This window comes from Ranitomeya variabilis, chromosome 1 (assembly GCF_051348905.1).
Source record: "Ranitomeya variabilis isolate aRanVar5 chromosome 1, aRanVar5.hap1, whole genome shotgun sequence".
Classification (NCBI taxonomy): domain Eukaryota; kingdom Metazoa; phylum Chordata; class Amphibia; order Anura; family Dendrobatidae; genus Ranitomeya; species Ranitomeya variabilis.
In genome coordinates, this window is record NC_135232.1 from 935,090,734 (window position 1) to 935,109,088 (window position 18,355).

Below are 18,355 nucleotides of genomic sequence, written 5' to 3' on the forward strand. Positions count from 1 at the left end.
AAACCAAATAATATTAAAAAAACCAAAAAAAAAATAGCCTTTCTATGGCCCACTGAATGAGAGAGAGAGGTGGCACACCCAGGAGTCAAGACTGGCACACAAGCTGAAAGGGCAATATTACTCTCCCACTGTTTTTTTATGTATTTTTGGTTTTTTAAGGGAGACTTTAGAAACCCAATAATATTAAAAAAAATAAATAAATAGGCTTTCTATGGCCCACTGAATGAGAGGGAGAGAGGTGGCACACCCAGGAGTCAAGACTGGCACACAAGCTGAAAGGGCAATATTACTCTCCCACTGTTTTTTTATGTTTTTTTTTTTTTTTCAGGGAGACTTTAGAAACCAAATAATAAGAAAAAAAATAAATAAATAAATAGGCTTTCTATAGCCCACTGAATGAGAGATAGCACACACAGCAGTGGCACACAAGCCCTGACTGAGGCCAATATTTTTCTCCCACTGATTGATGTAGTGTTTTTGTGTTGAGGTAGATTTTAGAACACAAATCAAGGAAAAAAAAGTAAAAAAATGCTTTCTATGGCCCACTGAATGAGAGAGAGGTGGCACACCCAGGAGTCAAGACTGGCACACAAGCTGAAAGGGCAATATTACTCTCCCACTGTTTTTTTATGTATTTTTTGTTTTTTAAGGGAGACTTTAGAAACCCAATAATATTTAAAAAAAAAAAAATAAATAGGCTTTCTATGGCCCACTGAATGAGAGGGAGAGAGGTGGCACACCCAGGAGTCAAGCCTGGCACACAAGCTGAAAGGGCAATATTACTCTCCCACTGTTTTTTTATGTATTTTTTGTTTTTTAAGGGAGACTTTAGAAACCCAATAATATTTAAAAAAATAAATAAATAGGCTTTCTATGGCCCACTGAATGAGAGGGAGAGAGGTGGCACACCCAGGAGTCAAGACTGGCACACAAGCTGAAAGGGCAATATTACTCTCCCACTGTTTTTTTAGGTATTTTTTTTTTCAGGGAGACTTTAGAAACCAAATAATATTAAAAAAAAAAAAAAAAAAATAGGCTTGCTATAGCCCACTGAATGAGAGATAGCACACACAGCAGTGGCACACAAGCCCTGACTGAGGCCAATATTTTTCTCCCACTGATTGATGTAGTGTTTTTGTGTTGAGGTAGAATTTAGAACACAAATCACGGAAAAAATAAATAGGCTTTCTATGGCCCACTCAGTGAGAGATGGCACACACAGGGATGGCACTGTAGCAGAAATGCCAATCTTAATCTCCCACAAAAAAAACAAAAAAAAAACAGGGACTGTCCTACAATTACTATCTCCCTGCAGTAATCTAAGCCAGGTATGGCAGGCAGCAATAGGAGTGGACTGATGCACAAATTAAATAAAAAGTGTGGACAAACAAAAAAGATAGCTGTGCAGAAAGGAAGGAACAAGAGGATATGTGCTTTGAAAAAAGCAGTTGGTTTCCACAGTGGCGTACACACAGCAATACAGCTATCACGGAGCCTTCTAGGGCAGCCCAATGAGCTACAGCGCTGAGGGGAAAAAAAAAAAAAAATAGCTTCCACAGTCCCTGCACACCGAAGGTGGTGTTGGACAGTGGAAATCGCTGCAGCACAAGCGGTTTGGTGGTTAGTGGACCCTGCCTAACGCTCTCCCTGCTTCTGACGAAGCGGCAGCAACCTGTCCCTAAGCTCAGATCAGCAGCAGTAAGATGGCGGTCGGCGGGAACGCTCCTTTATAGCCCCTGTGACGCCGCAGACAGCAAGCCAATCACTGCAATGCCCTTCTCTAAGATGGTGGGGACCAGGATCTATGTCATCACGCTGCCCACACTCTGCGTTCACCTTCATTGGCTGAGAAATGGCGCTTTTCGCGTCATTGAAACGCGACTTTGGCGCAAAAGTCGCGTACCGCATGGCCGACAAGCACAGGGGTCGGATCGGGTTTCATGAGACGCCGACTTAGCCAAAAGTCGGCGACTTTTGAAAATGATCGACCCGTTTCGCTCAACCCTAGTGAAGGGCTCAAAATGTCTCTTCGGAGTACAGAAGGTTTCCTTTTTGGGTTTTATTTTTTCTCCTTCTACTATTGAGATGGACCCAGTCAAGGTCCAGGCTATTCATGACTGGACTCAGCCTACATCTGTTAAGAGTCTTCAGAAGTTCTTGGGTTTTGCTAATTTTTACCGTCGCTTCATTGCTAATTTTTCTGGCGTGGTTAAACCCTTGACGTATTTGACCAAGAAGGGTTCTGATGTGACTAATTGGTCTCCTGCGGCCGTGGAAGCCTTTCGGGAGCTGTAGCGCCGGTTTTCTTCGGCTCCAGTTTTGTGTCAGCCTGATGTCTCTCTTCCTTTTCAGGTCGAGGTTGATGCTTCTGAGATTGGAGCAGGGGCTGCTTTGTCGCAGAGAAGCTCTGATTGCTCTGTGATGAAACCTTGTGCTTTCTTTTCAAGAAAGTTTTCGCCTGCCGAGCGGAATTATGATGTTGGTAATCGGGAGTTGTTGGCTATGAAGTGGGCATTTGAGGAGTGGCGACATTGGCTCGAGGGAGCTAAGCATCGTGTGGTGGTCTTGACTGATCACAAAAATCTGATTTATCTCGAGTCTGCCAAGCGGCTGAATCCTAGACAGGCTCGTTGGTCGTTGTTTTTCTCCCGTTTCGATTTCGTGGTCTCGTACCTGCCTGGTTCGAAGAATGTGAAGGCTGATGCTCTTTCTAGGAGTTTTGTGTCTGACTCTCCGGGAGTTTCAGAGCCGGCTGGTATCCTCAGAGAGGGAGTGATTTTGTCTGCCATTTCCCCAGATTTGCGACGAGTGCTGCAGAAATTTCAGGCGGATAGACCTGACCGTTGCCCACCAGAGAGACTGTTTGTCCCAGATAGATGGACCAGCAGAGTTATTTCCGAGGTTCATTCTTCGGTGTTGGCAGGCCATCCTGGGATTTTTGGTACCAGAAATTTGGTGGCTAGGTCCTTCTGGTGGCCTTCCTTGTCGCGGGATGTGCGTTCCTTTGTGCAGTCCTGTGGGATTTGTGCTCGGGCTAAGCCTTGCTGTTCTCGTGCCAGCGGTTTGCTTTTGCCTTTGCCTGTCCCGAAGAGGCCTTGGACGCACATTTCCATGGATTTTATTTCGGATCTTCCAGTCTCTCAGAGAATGTCTGTCATTTGGGTGGTGTGTGATCGTTTTTCCAAAATGGTCCATTTGGTGCCCTTGCCTAAGTTGCCTTCCTCCTCCGATTTGGTTCCTCTATTTTTTCAGAATGTGGTTCGCTTGCATGGCATCCCTGAAAATATTGTGTCTGACAGAGGATCCCAGTTTGTGTCCAGATTTTGGCGGATTTTTTGTGCTAAGATGGGCATTGATTTGTCTTTTTCGTCGGCCTTCCATCCTCAGACGAATGGCCAAACTGAGAGAACTAATCAGACCTTGGAAACTTATTTAAGATGTTTTGTTTCTGCTGATCAGGATGATTGGGTGACTTTTTTGCCTTTGGCCGAGTTTGCCCTTAATAATCGGGCTAGTTCTGCTACTTTGGTTTCGCCTTTTTTCTGCAATTCTGGTTTTCATCCTCATTTCTCCTTGGGTCAGGTCGAGCCTTCTGACTGTCCTGGGGTGGATTCTGTGGTGAATAGGTTGCAGCAGATTTGGAACCATGTGGTGGACAATTTGAAGTTGTCACAGGAGAAGGCTCAGCGCTTTGCCAACTGCCGTCGCGGTGTGGGTCCCCGACTTCGTGTTGGGGATTTGGTGTGGCTGTCTTCTCGGTATGTTCCTATGAAGGTCTCCTCTCCTAAATTCAAGCCTCGCTTCATCGGTCCTTATAAGATTTTGGAAATCCTTAACCCGGTGTCATTTCGTTTGGACCTCCCAGCGTCGTTTGCCATTCATAACGTGTTCCATAGGTCTTTGTTGCGGAGGTATGTGGTGCCTGTGGTTCCTTCTGTTGAGCCCCCTGCCCCGGTGCTGGTTGAGGGCAAATTGGAGTATGTGGTGGAGAAGATCTTGGATTCTCGTGTTTCTAGACGGAGGCTTCAGTGTTTGGTTAAGTGGAAGGGCTATGGTCAGGAGAATAATTCTTGGGTTGTCGCCTCTGATGTTCATGCGGCCGATTTGGTTCGTGCCTTCCATGTGGCTCTGCCTGATCGCCCTGGGGGTTTTTATGAGGGTTCGGTGACCCCTCCTCAAGGGGGGGTACTGTTGTGAACTCTGTTTTTGGGCTCCCTCTTGTGGTCACAAGTGGTACTGTGTGAGTGCTGTCTTTGGGCTCCCTCTGGTGGCTCTTTGTGTCATTCTGCAGGTCTGAGGCTGGTTCAGCTGTCTCGTTATCTGTTAGCTGGTTTCCTATTTAGCTCACCTGGACTTTCAGTGGTTGCCTGCTGTCGATGTATTCAGTGCTATTTTGATCTCTCCTGAATCCCTTCGTTATCAGTCTCGCCAAGAGAAGCTAAGTTTCTGTTTGGTTATTTTTTCTTTCTCTACTTTCTACTTACTTTCTCTATAGGGGTAGCAAGTTTCTCAGGCTGCGTCGAGACGTCCAGGAATTTAGGCACGTTCACCGGCTACCTTTAGTGTGTTTGTTAGGATCAGGTTTTGCGGTCAGTCCAGTTACCACCTCCCTAGAGCTCGTTCTATGTTCAGTAACTTAGCTAGTGCATTCTGTGATCCTCAGCCACTAAGGATCATAACAGGGAGCACACGCATGCCCTAAGCTTAGTGCTAAGGCCTATAACTGAACCTTACAGGAAACCAACACTTAAGGGCGAGATGAGGAAGTGGTGTGTGAGTGGGAGACACTGAATGTCATGTCTGTTAGGTACAAGAAAATCCAACAAAGGGCTAAGTTTGTAACAGCAAGAGATCAGAAATGCTATGGGAAGAGGGAATGGGCCACTGTGTCAAAGGTAGATGCCAGCTCCAGGAGAAGGAGGAGGACAAACTAGCATTGCTTTGGTTTGGTGGTTAGTTGGTCATTGGTGACTTTATTAATGGCAGTGTTAGTGGAATGGTGCGGTTGGAAGCCGGATGGCAACCTAAGAGCTTCAAATTCACCAACTTCAATCTACTAATAATAGTAACCTTTATTTATATATTTCTAACATATTCTGCAGAGCTTTACAAGTCAGCAGTGCATATAAAACAGTCAAAAGTTACAAAGTTTACAATAATCAAACAATTAACAATTAAAGCAAAAATAATAATGACCCTGCACTTCAGAGTTTACAATCTACAATGAGGTGTGGGTGACAACAATTGCAGGTGCTTATTTACAATGATGGTTCAACTATCTTGAGGAAATTGGGAATAGATAAAGGCTGCATGAGTCTTTTTGGTATGATTGAGTTTGATTGTGAATTAGGTTCAGAGAAGTTGTGAATAGTCTATATAAAAAAAGGACTTTGATTAAGGAACATGGTAGGCCGCCATAAACAGATGTTTTTATGTAGCATCTAAATATGTCTATGTTGTGTGTTGCTCCTAATTTCATGGGAGAGAAAGGGTAAGAGGTTAGTTATCTAGGTAGGATATTGAACTGAGCTGGACAAAGACTAGATCAGGGATGTTACCATCTTTGTGTGTCTCAGAGGTTTAAAGTCGTAAGAGACCACGAAAAGTTACCAGAGATAGAAGCTGGGATTCAGTTGGATAAGTAGGGCTGTTGAAGTATCCCATGATAAGAGTTGGAAATTCTGAGGACATGAAGTGTGGCAGCAAGGCAGAAAAGTGGTCAAGAAAGTGAGTGGGTGAGCTTGGTGGACGGCATATGACCGCTACTCGGAGGAAGAGGGGATGGAACACCCTATTAGTGTGAAGCTCCAAAGAAGAATGGCATCCATTGAGCCTAAATTTACAACTTTGTAAAAAACCAGATTGTTAGTGGCAGCAAGGAGTGTGGGGTTATTGTGGAGTTAGCAATGATCGTAAGGCGGGATATGCACATATTCCATGTATTTTAATCCGGAGGTGGATATGCCGTTCGCTCACTATTAGTTTTCCAAGAACTAATTATTGTGAACAAAACCAGAAAAAACTTGGCACTCTGAGGAAATGTTGGCGTGTAATGAAAATGTTTATTGATGTGCATCCATAAAGGCAAGTTGAACATTTTCGGTCCACATCCGGACCTTCATCAGAACAAATATGCTGGTATTGAGAGAAACATGTATCCAGTCTCTATCAGTTCCAAATGATGTTTCGGGGTAGCCTGGATGCAGTCAGGAATCCTGTATGAGTCAGTGCAAGGGGAGAGCGACGCAAGTCGCTTTAGGAGTCGCTCTCCCCTTGTGGACCGAAAATGTTCAACTTGCCTCATACAGGATTCACGGCTGCATCCAGGCAACCCCAAAACGTCATTTGGAATTGATAGAGACAGGATACATGTTTCTCTCAATACCAGTATATTTGTTCTGATGAAGGTCCGGATGTGGACCGAAAATGTTCAACTTGCCTTTATGGATGCACATCAATAAACATTTTCATTGCACGCCAAAATTTCCTTCAGAGTGCCAAGATTTTTCTGGTTTTGGACTGTTTTGGGTTGGATACCCTACTTGAGCACCTATCTAACACATTATGAGTGCCGTAGAGCTCCATTTCAATATTAATTATCATGAACAGCCTGCGGCATCCTCAGATGATTGCCGCCCAATTGTGTAATTGTCTGGACAACAGGGGCCAGGTGAGAACTCTTCGGTACAAAGATCAAAGTGTGTGGTTCTGCATGACTTACAGCTTGTGATCTCTGTGATTATTGAATGGTCAATCCAATCTGTTAGAAAAGCAGGTCTCATGAGATCATGACTAAGACCACCAGGTCGAAATGAGTAGATCGTCATTAGGTTCTATAGCCAGTGTGTACTGAGTGCTGGATTCCATATATATGGATATATTTTTAATTTATTTTCATTAAAAGTTATTTTTTACCTTCACCACTCGCTGGACACCTGCTTTTCTGTTGGATTCATTGTGGCTACTTCACCCTGGTCCGTGCAAGGTGTTTGGTAATCACACAGGAGGTCAAGATAAAAGACATGGTGAGCTGATTTTTTTCTCTACTTTAATCCAATCTGTTGGTCACAGAAATGTAGCCTGTGGATACAGACTGTTTCCGAAAGCTGATGGCCTTCACAGCCCCCCAGTACCAGTTGCCAAGTCACCATTATTTCTCTAAGAAATATGCGCCTGCGCTACACCAGCATGTCGCAGGCAACCTCACCTGTTCCATGAAAAATTCTGTCTGCCAGGGTTCATTTCCACACTGACACCTGGATGAGCAAGCATCAACAGGGGCATTACATCTTGCTGACTGGGCACTGCGTGACTCTGGTGATTGTTGGGGCAATCAGGGATGTGACTGCACCACAAGTTTTGGAATTCCCAAGTCTTGCATGGCTCAAGGGGATGAAGAACTAAACCACTACACACCATAAGATAGATAACTAAACTACTAGACAACATATGTTGGAAAACTAAATTATTAAACAGCTTGGGTTGGAGAACTAAACTATTACACACCAACTAAAGCAATAGATACCAAGGTGTCACTAGACACCAAGTCTTGAAATCTGTATCTAACACTATAGCCATAATCATCAACATAAACAAAAATAAACACTTGAAATATATTACTATTTTTTAATTTATCCATATAATTTTCACTTTTTGTATTAAATAACTAAAATAAATTAACTTATTGATGATATTCTAATTTTGTGAGAAGCACTTGTAAATTAAGGTCATTGTCATGATTCCACCACTCAGTGTTGACTGTCAGAATTGTGAGTAACAGAGCATTCACCCAATCTGAGATAGGGGTGTGCTAAGCTGTCAGTATTGTGAATGACAGCACAGCTGTCCAATCTGGTTGGGTCCATGGGGTTTCCTCCAGGTGTCTGTCATTCTGGGTAATTACCTGGCTATTTAGCTTACTGGCAATGACTTTACATTTCTCACGGTGTACTGTGGTGAACTCACTGAATTCAGCACTGCACCGTGAGACCTTTTCTCATGGTGCTAGCGGTGAACTCACTGAGGTCACTACAGTAAAACTTCCTGGATCCCATTAAAATGAGCAGGGAATGCAGCCTCAGTGACCTGCGATAACCTTGATGATATCACTGCTAGTCACTGACGCTGCGCTGACAGCTGCTCATTTTCACATCTTGGCACTGTCCAGGTTGAGACCAGGACTTCAATGAAATGGACGTTAGGTGAGTATTTTTGTTGTTTATTATTTTCTTTTTTTTTTTTTTTTACAGGGGACTAGAACTTAAATGGAATGGACATAGGGTGATTATAATTGTGCTTGTTATTTTTAAATACATTTGTTAAAAGGTGTGTACTGCTATTTCAAATAAAGGGCTTAATTCTGGGTGTTTTTAACTGACAATATGACTATGGGGTTAGTAATGGATAGGCAGCTTATTGATGTCTCTCCATTATTAACTGCTGGACTTGATGTTACCTTTAAATACAATAATAATAAATAAAGGTAACATCAAAACCACAAATATGAACCACACTTGCCACCGCCACAGAGTAAGTGGAAAGAGCTGGGAAATGAGCAAGAATCACACATCTAATAGATGCGCCCTTTCTGGGGCAGCTGCTATTTTTAGGCTGGGGGTGTATTATCAATGGCCCCTTACCAGCCTGAGAATACCAGCCCCAAGCTGTCTGCTTTAGGTTGGCTGGTTGTGAAAAATTGGGGGGATCCACGCCATTTTTAAAAATTATTTATATAAATAATTTTAAAACATTTCCAGTGCTTTCTGGAAAGTACTCATAACACATTGCCTTCCTGAGAGCACCCATAACAGGATGCTTTCTGGAGAGTGCCCATAACACAGTGCCATCCAGAGAAGCATGCCAAATACAAACTTTTACCTTTTATGAAAAAGTTGTTTGTATCATTGAAAGCTTTGCTACTGTGCTTTTCTTTTAAAACAAAAGATGCTAACATATGAGTTGTTTTTTTTTAACTAAAACCTCAGTCAGTATTCAGGTTAAATTGCACTTTGCAATAAATAAGAGGGTTTTGGGTTGAAGTTTGGGACGCAATGTTTAACATGTTAACACTTTAAGGAAATGTTCATTTGCTAAGAAATTGGTAATACCTAGTTGTCAAGTCTTTAATATCTTTAATACATTTTTCAGAGGTATGAAAAAGAAATAGCACAATAGAAATGTTGATAAAATATGCACCAGAAATGTTACTTCATGTGGAATGCAAGCATTTATTAAAACATACTTGGTGGAGCTGACAGGTCCTCTTTAAGCTCATAATTTTAAATTCAGATAGAGAACTCATAGATCAATACACAGTCTTTTAAGTTTCACACATTAGCATGTCCTATGAAGGTCATGTAATTGCAATGCCTGTAAGACAAAAGAATTAAAAGTGGATTTGACTGTTAATAAAGTTTAAGAGATATAATGATATTCATGTACCAATAAATTTGTAGGATATGTGGTAGAATGTTTAAAAAACAAACATTAGGAAACAAAACTGTAAAATAGCAAGAAGTAAGGAAATTAAGTAAAAGCTGAGACGTATTATATTGTACATAAAGGATTATGACAAGCCATCTGTACTTGTTGCCATCTTATCAAAAGAACTATGAGGTCTCTGTAGAGATGTAGAAAATCAGTTTGAGGCAATTCAAATTCATCCATGAATTTTACAAAATAAACACTGTTTTGCAAGGGTCAGCCATTTTCGTTGATTTGATTTGCATAAATTCAGCAAAATGGTGGATGCCTGTAATTTTGTTGTATTCAAAATGACTCTAAAGGGGTTTAAAAAAGTTAAAAGTTAATATTCACCCAGCATTTCTCTGACTCTTTGGTCTGTTTCCTGGTGTAGTCTTCATTGGGCCCTAGGAAGATGCCAGGAAAATGCCTAATATGGTCCAGTGAAGATTGCACTAGTGACCAGACCCCCCAAAAAAAACAAGACTGATGGCTTTATACACTGGCATGGTTTTGATAGGCATAGGTTATTTGCACTTATTTACATATGTTTATCGTGCTCTAGGGTCTTGAGAGACCCTTGTGTATAAGAGTGTACATGTCATTTGCCTGTAAAAAATTTTATGAAAACCAACTTTAATAGCCAAATTTAAGAAAATGTGCCAAATTAGAATATTAGGAGATTTGATCATGGGATGTGCACAGTATGCTTTTGCAGCATATTTGATGATTATGATGAACTGGACTGGAACATGGTTATGCAAAGTACCATTTTACATAGGGGGCCGACCTACACGCTCAGTATAAATGTTACATTGAGGGTTTTGTCATTTCGGTAGCTACCTATGCAGAGCCCAGCAAAATAACAAAGCCATCTTCACTACTATACTCATCAGTGCTACTGCAAAGGCACCAATAGAGATATTGAATAATGACTATTAATGAAGACTAGTGATGAGCGAGCAGTAAACTGCTCGGATGCTCCGTAATCGAATCAAGCATGATGGACTGCTCGGGTGCTCAACACAAATACTGTACGCCAGTGAAGCAGTTGAGCATTTTTTGGGGAGAACTATACTCGACAGGCGGGAGAGAGACATAGCAGTTTCACAATTGTCCTGCAGATGAGAGAGAAAAACAGAGTGATAAATTATCATTAATTTATGAGAACAAACATGTCACCAGTGCTGATCCTGATTAATAAATCATTAATTGCCTGGCTAATAACAATATCACAAGCTGGATTGGAAACATAGTGGGAATGTGCTCAACTGGCAATGCCAAATGTGCAGGTATCCTTAGGATGCCTTCTGCAGCTGTAGAGGAAACCTCACGGGTTGTAGTGGACTACAGATGGCAAATCATGGCAGCTGGGATTATGACCAGGGATGAGTATTATGGAGGGTGATGATGGAATGTACTGGGCAAATAACTGGATTCCTCCTACAGTAAATCCTCCCTCACAGGCTGTTTTTTTGACACTCCTCCCTGTAGGAACTTCCTCCTCCTCTCCCCACTGACCTGTTCCTCGCGAAGCTGCTGTGCCCCTTCCTCCTGCAGGCGGTCTCTTGCTATGGCTCCTCCCCATTCTCTCTATACTACAGTGATATGCTGTTCCAGAATATGGTCCTGCAGAGCAGGTGAAGGGAACCCTGCTCTCACCTTGTATTGGTACAAACATTTTCCTGGGCCTTATGGTACCTCAGTGTTGTAGTTTGCTTTCATTCATTTATGTGCTGTCCTGAGTCTTGTGATAAGTGTTGCATTAATAGACCATTCTGAGAGTTACAGTACCTCATGATAGCAGTGAGGATTTATTAACCCTTTTCTGCCATCAGATGTACTATTCCGTCCATGTGACCTGGACCCTAATTCCCATGGATAGAATAGTACTTCTAACACGATCAGCTGTGCTCATGGGGGGAGAGCAGCCGATCGCCACGGGTGTCAGCTGACTATCACAGCTGACATCCAGCACTATGTGCCATGAGCAATCACGGACCGCTCCTGGCACATTAACCCCGGAACACTGCTATCAAACATGATCGCAGCATTCCGGCGGCATAGGGAAGCATTGCGCAGGGAGGGGGATCCCCGCGTGCTTCCCTGAGACCCTCGGAGTAACGCGATGTGATCGCATTGCTTCGAGCGTCTCCTCCATCCTCCTCCCTGCAGGCCCCGGATCCAAGATGGCCACGCGGCTCCTTCCAGGTCCTGCAGGGAGGTGGCTTGCAAGTGCCTGCTCAGAGCAGGCGCCGGCAAGCCTCCTAAAGTGCCTGTCACATCGCTGATCTGACACGGTGCATTGCAAAGTGTCAGATCAGCGATCTGACATTTTACCATGATGTCCCACAGTGGGACAAAGTAAAAAAAAAAATATTTACATGTGTAAAAAAAAAATAAAAAAAATCCTAAATAAATAAATATAAAAATAAATATTGTTCCAATAAATACATTTCTTTATGTAAATAATAAAAGCAATAAAAGTACACATATTTAGTATCGCTGCATCTGTAGCGACCAGATCTATAAAACTGTCCCACTAGTCAACCCCTTCAGTGAACACCATAAAAAAATTAAAAAAAAATATGCAAAAAACAATGCTTTATCATCATACTGCTGAACAAAAAGTAGAATAACACGCGATCAAAAAGATGGATATAAATAAACATTGTACCGCCGAAAACATCATCGTGTCCCGCAAAAAACGAGCTGCCATACATTGTCATCAGCGAAAAAAATAAAAAAATTATAGCCCTCAGAATAAAGCGATGCAAAAATAATTATTTTTTCTATAAAATATTTTTTATTGTATAAAAGCACCAAAACATAATAATAATATAAATGAGGTATCGTTCTAATCGTACTAACCCAAAGAATAAAACTGTTTTATCAATTTTACCAAATGCAGAACAGTATAAGCGCCCCCCCCCAAAAAGAAATTCACGAATTGCTGATTTTTGTTCATTCTGCCTAACAAAAATCGGAATAAAAAGCGATCAAAAAATGTCATGATACTAATAAAAATGGAAACTCATCCTGCAAAAAACAAGACCTCACATGACTCTGTGGACCAAAATATGGAAAAATTATAGCTCTCAGAATGTGGTAACGCAAAAAATGTTTTTGCAATAAAAAGCGTCTTTTAGTGTCTGACAGCTGCAAACATAAAAACCCGCTATAAAAATCCACTATAAATAGTAAATCAAACCCCCCATTATCACCGCCTTAGTTAGGGAAAAATAATAAAATAAAAAAATGAATTTATTTCCATTTTCCCCTTAGGGTTAGGGTTGGGGCTAAAGTTACAGTTGGGGCTAATGTTAGGGTTAGGGTTGGGGCTAAAGTTAGGATTGGGGCTAAAGTTAGGGTTAGGGTCGGGGCTAAAGTTAGCGTTAGGGTTACGCTAAAGTTAGGGTTGGGGCTAGCGTTGGGGTTAGGGTTTGGATAACATTTACGGTTGGGTTAGGGGTGTGTCAGGGTTAGGGGTATGGTTAGGATTGGGATTAGGGTTAAGGGTGTGTTGGGGTTAGGGGTGTGTTGGGGTTGGGATTAGGGTTAGGGGTGTGTTTGGTTTAGGGGTGTGGTTAGGGTTTGGATTAGGGTTAGGGGTATGTTGAGGATAAGGGTGTGTTTGGGTTAGGGTTGGGATTAGGCTTAGAGGTGTGTTGGGGTTAGGGTTGGAGTTAGAATTGGGAGGTATTCACTGTTTAGGCACACTAGGGGCTCTGTGAACCCAACATGACGTCCAATCTCAATCCACACAATTCTGCATTGAAAAAGTAAAACGGTGCTCCTTGCCTTCCGAGCTCTGCCGTGTGCCCAAACAGTGGTTGACCCACATATATTAGGAATAGTGTTGAGCATTCCGATGCTGCAAGTATCGGGTATCGGCCGATACTTGCTGTATCGGAATTTCCGATACCGAGATCCGATATTTTTGTAATATCGGATATCGGTATCGAAACAACATTAATGTAAAAAGGTGTAAAAGAAAGAATTAAAATAAAAAATATCGCTATACTCACCTGTCCGACGCAGCCGGGACCTCGGCGATTGTAAGCGGCAGCGTTGTTTCTTTAAAATTCGCGCTTTTACTTGCTTACGTGAATTCCCGGCTTCTGATTGGTCAGGGCGGCCATGTTGCCGGGACGCGGACCAATCACAGCAAGCCGTGACGAAATTACGTCACGGCTTGCTGTGATTGGTCCGCGTCCCGGCAACATGGCCGCCATTAACCAATCACAAGCCGTGACGTCACGGGAGGCTGGACACGCGCTTATTTTGAAAAGCGCGCGTGTCCAGCCTCCCGTGACGTCACGGCTTGTGATTGGTCACGGCGCCATATTGCCGGGATGCGGACCAATCACAGCAAGCCGTGACGAAATTACGTCACGGCTTGCTGTGATTGGTCCGCGTCCCAGGAACATGGCCGCCATTAACCAATCACAAGCCGTGACGTCACGGGAGGCTGGACACGCGCTTATTTTGAAAAGCGCGCGTGTCCAGCCTCCCGTGACGTCACGGCTTGTGATTGGTCACGGCGCCATATTGCCGGGACGCGGACCAATCACAGCAAGCCGTGACGTAATTTCGTCACGGCTTGCTGTGATTGGTCCGAGTCCCGGCAACATGGCCGCCCTGACCAATCAGAAGCCGGGAATTCACGTAAGCAAGTAAAAGCGCGAATTTTAAAGAAACAACGCTGCCGCTTACAATCGCCGAGGTCCCGGCTGCGTCGGACAGGTGAGTATAGCGATATTTTTTATTTTAATTCTTTATTTTACACATTTATATGGTTCCCAGGGCCTGAAGGAGAGTTTCCTCTCCTTCAGACCCTGGGAACCATCAGGGATACCGTCCGATACATGAGTCCCATTGACTTGTATTGGTATCGGGTATCGGTATCGGATTGGATCCGATATTTTGCCGGTATCGGCCGATACTTTCCGATACCGATACTTTCAAGTATCAGACGGTATCGCTCAACACTAATTAGGAATCATCGTACTCAGGACAAATTGGACAACTTTTGGCATCCAATTTCTCCTGTTACCTTTGGGAAAATACAAAACTAGGGGCTAAAATATCATTTTTGTGGAAAAAAAAAGATTTTTCTATTTTCACGGCTCTGCGTTATAAACTTTAGTGAAACACTTGGGGGTTGAAAGTGATCACCGCAATCTAGATAAATTCCTTTGTGGGTATAGTTTCCAATATGGGGTCATTTGTGAGGGGGTTTTACTGTTTAGGTACATCAGGTCCTCTGCAAACGCAACGTGATGCCCACAGACCATTCCATCAAAGTCTGCATTCTAAAACGCCACTTCTTCCCTTCCGAGCTCTGCCATGCACCCAAACAATAGTTTTCTCCCACATGTGGGGTATCAGCTTACTCAGTACAAATTGCATAACAACTTTTGGTGTCCAATTTCTCCAGATACCCTTGGGAAAATACAAAATTGGGGGTTAAAAGATCTTTTTTTTGAAAAAAAAGGTATTTTTTTAATTTTAACGGCTCTACATTATAAACTTCTGTGAAGCACTTGGTTCAAAGTGCTCACCACAAAAGTTCCTTAGGGGGTATAATTTCAAAATCGGGTCACTTTGGGGGGTCCACTGTTTAGGCACATCAGGGGCTCTCCAAACCAGACATGGCGACCCATCTCAATTCCAGCCAATTTTGCATTGAAAAGTCAAATGGCGCTCCTTCCCTTCTGAGCTCACCATGCGCCCACACAGTGGTTTAACCCCACATATGAGGTATCAGCATACTCAGAACAAATTGTACAACAACTTTTGTGGTCCAATTTCTCCTGTTACCCTTGGGAAAATAAAATATTGGGGGCAAAAATCATTTTTGTGAGAAAAATAAGATTTTTTATTTTTACGGCTCTACATTATAAACTTCTGTGAAGCACTTGGGGGTTCAAAGTGCCCACCACACATCTAGATAAGTTGAAGCATTCTAGAGTTATAACCTCATAAAGGGACAGTGGTCAGAATTGTAAAAATTGGCCCGGTCAATAACATGCAAATCACCCTTGAGGGTAAAGGGGTTAATAAAAAACAAAAAACTTTGTAGAAAAAATCCAGCTCACCTAAGTAGAATCCAAAGGTCGTGCATGGAAAAAGTTTGTGTTAGCAGCAAATGATCAGTATCAAAGAAGGAAAGTTATCCAGCACCAGATCCAGTGCCATTTCAAACTGACTGGTTCAGAGTGAACTATGATTAAGAACCAGTCGGTTTGAAACACGTATGGCCATGAGTTTCCCTGGTTACTTGACTTTTTTCTAAACCAATGGTTTTATACCATAATTTTAACCATGTTATACCATGTTATACATTAAAGAATGTTGTTTTAAATAATTTTTGACCAATGGATCTGTTGCTGGATACCTTCCCTTCTTGGATTTTTTAATAGAACCCCTGGCAAAAATTATGGAATCACCGGCCTTGGGGGATGTTCATTCAGTTGTTTAAAAGAAATCAAGAACAAAAAATGTGATAGTCAGTAATGGTTACTTTTTAACCAAACAGGGGGAAAATTATGCAATCACTCAATTCTGAGGAAAAAATTATGGAATCACCCTGTAAATTTTCATACCCAAAAATAACATCTGCATCAAATTAGATCTGCTTGTTAGTCTGCATCTAAAAAGGAGTGATCACACCTTGGAGAGTTGATGCACCAAGAGGACTGACATGAATCATGGCACCAACATGAGAGATGTCAATTGAAACAAAGGAGAGGATTATCAAAATCTTAAAAGAGGGTAAATCATCACGCAATGTTGCAAATGATGTTGGTTGTTCACAGTCAGCTGTGTCTAAAATCAGGACCAAATGCAAACAACATGGGAAGGTTGTTAAAAGCAAACATACTGGTAGACCAATGAAGACATCAAAGCATCAAGACCGGAAACTTAAAGCAATATGTCTCCAAAACAGGAAATGCACAACAAAAACAAATGAGGAATGAATGGGTGGAAACTGGGGTCAACGTCTGTGACCGATCTGTAAGAAACCGCCTAAAGGAAATGGGATTTACATACAGAAAAGCTAAATGAAAGCCATCATTAACACCTAAACAGAAATAAAAAAGGTTACAATGGGCAAAAAAAAAGCAATCGTGGACTGTGGATGACTGGATGAAAGTCATATTTAGTGATGAATAGTGTTGAGCATTCCGATACCGCAAGTATCGGGTATCGGCCGATACTTGCGGTATCGGAATTCCGATACCGAGATCCGATACTTTTGTGGTATCGGGAATCAGAATTGGAAGTTTCCAGTGTATGGTTCCCAGGGTCTGAAGGAGAGGAAACTCTCCTTCAGGCCCTGGGATCCATATGAATGTGTAAAATAAAGAATTAAAATAAAAAATATTGATATACTCACCTCTCCGGAGGCCCCTGGACATCACCGCTGGTTACCGGCAGCCTTCTTTGTTTAAAATGAGCGCGTTCAGCACCTTCCATGATGTCACGGCTTCTGATTGGTCGCGTGCCGCTCATGTGACCGCCACGCAACCAATCACAAGCCACGACGTCATCCCTCAGGTCCTAAATTCCCTTCTAGGAATTTAGGACCTGAGGGATGACGTCATGGCTTCTGATTGGTCACGTGGCGGTCACATGAGCGGCACGCGACCAATGAGAAGCCGTGACATCATGGAAGGTGCTGAACGCGCTCATTTTAAGCAAAGAAGGCTGCCGGTTCACAGCGGTAAGGTCCAGGCTGCGTCGGAGAGGTGAGTATATCAATATTTTTTATTTTAATTCTTTATTTTACACATTAATATGGATCCCAGGGCCTGAAGGAGAGTTTCCTCTCCTTCAGACCCTGGGAACCATCAGGGATACCTTCCGATACTTGAGTCCCATTGACTTGTATTGGTATCGGGTATCGGTATCGGATCAGATCCGATACTTTGCCGGTATCGGCCGATACTTTCCGATACCGATACTTTCAAGTATCGGACGGTATCGCTCAACACTAGTGATGAATCATGAATCTGCATTGGGCAAGGTAATGATGCTGGAACTTTTGTTTGGTGCCGTTCCAATGAGACTTATAAAGATGACTGCCTGAAGAGAACATGCAAATTTCCACAGTCATTGATGATATGGGGCTTCATGTAAGGTAAAGGCACTGGGGAGATGGCTGTCATTATATCTTAAATAAATGCACAAGCTTATATTGATATTTTGGACACTTTTCTTATCTCATGAATTGAAAGGATGTTTGAGGACGATGAAATCATTTTTCAAGATGATAATGCATCCTGCCATAGAGCAAAAACTGTGAAAACATTCCTTCAATAATGACACATAAGGTTAATGTCATGGCCTGCAAATAGTTGAAGAAAATGGTCCATGACCATGCTTCAACCTGCAATGCTGATCTGGCATCAGCAATCAGAGAAAGTTGGAGCTAGATTGATGAAGAGTACTGTTTGACACTCATTAAGGCCAGTTTCACATTTGCGGTTGTGTCCGCAGCGTTTGTTACGCAATAATCCACATTCGTTGTGTATTCCTATATTTAACATTAGGGACGCAAGTGTCTGTGTTTGATTGCGTTTTGCCGCGTTTGACGACGCATGCATCATTTCGTCATCTGCGGTTTGGCGCGGTAAACGCTACATGTAGTAATTTTCATCTGGACTCCTTTTTCATCTTGACTTTCCTTATTCATGCCATTTCTCAGCCTCTGTTTTCTTTCTTTTCCTTATGTTAATGTATACAACATTTAATGTCTTAATTTATGTTTTAGGTTCCAGAACGGGATGAGGACCTCATTGACAATGATATCCTCATCTCCCTGGTCCATGAGCGAGTCTCATTGTGGGACACCCGGGTTCCACAGCACTCGGACAATGTGACGATC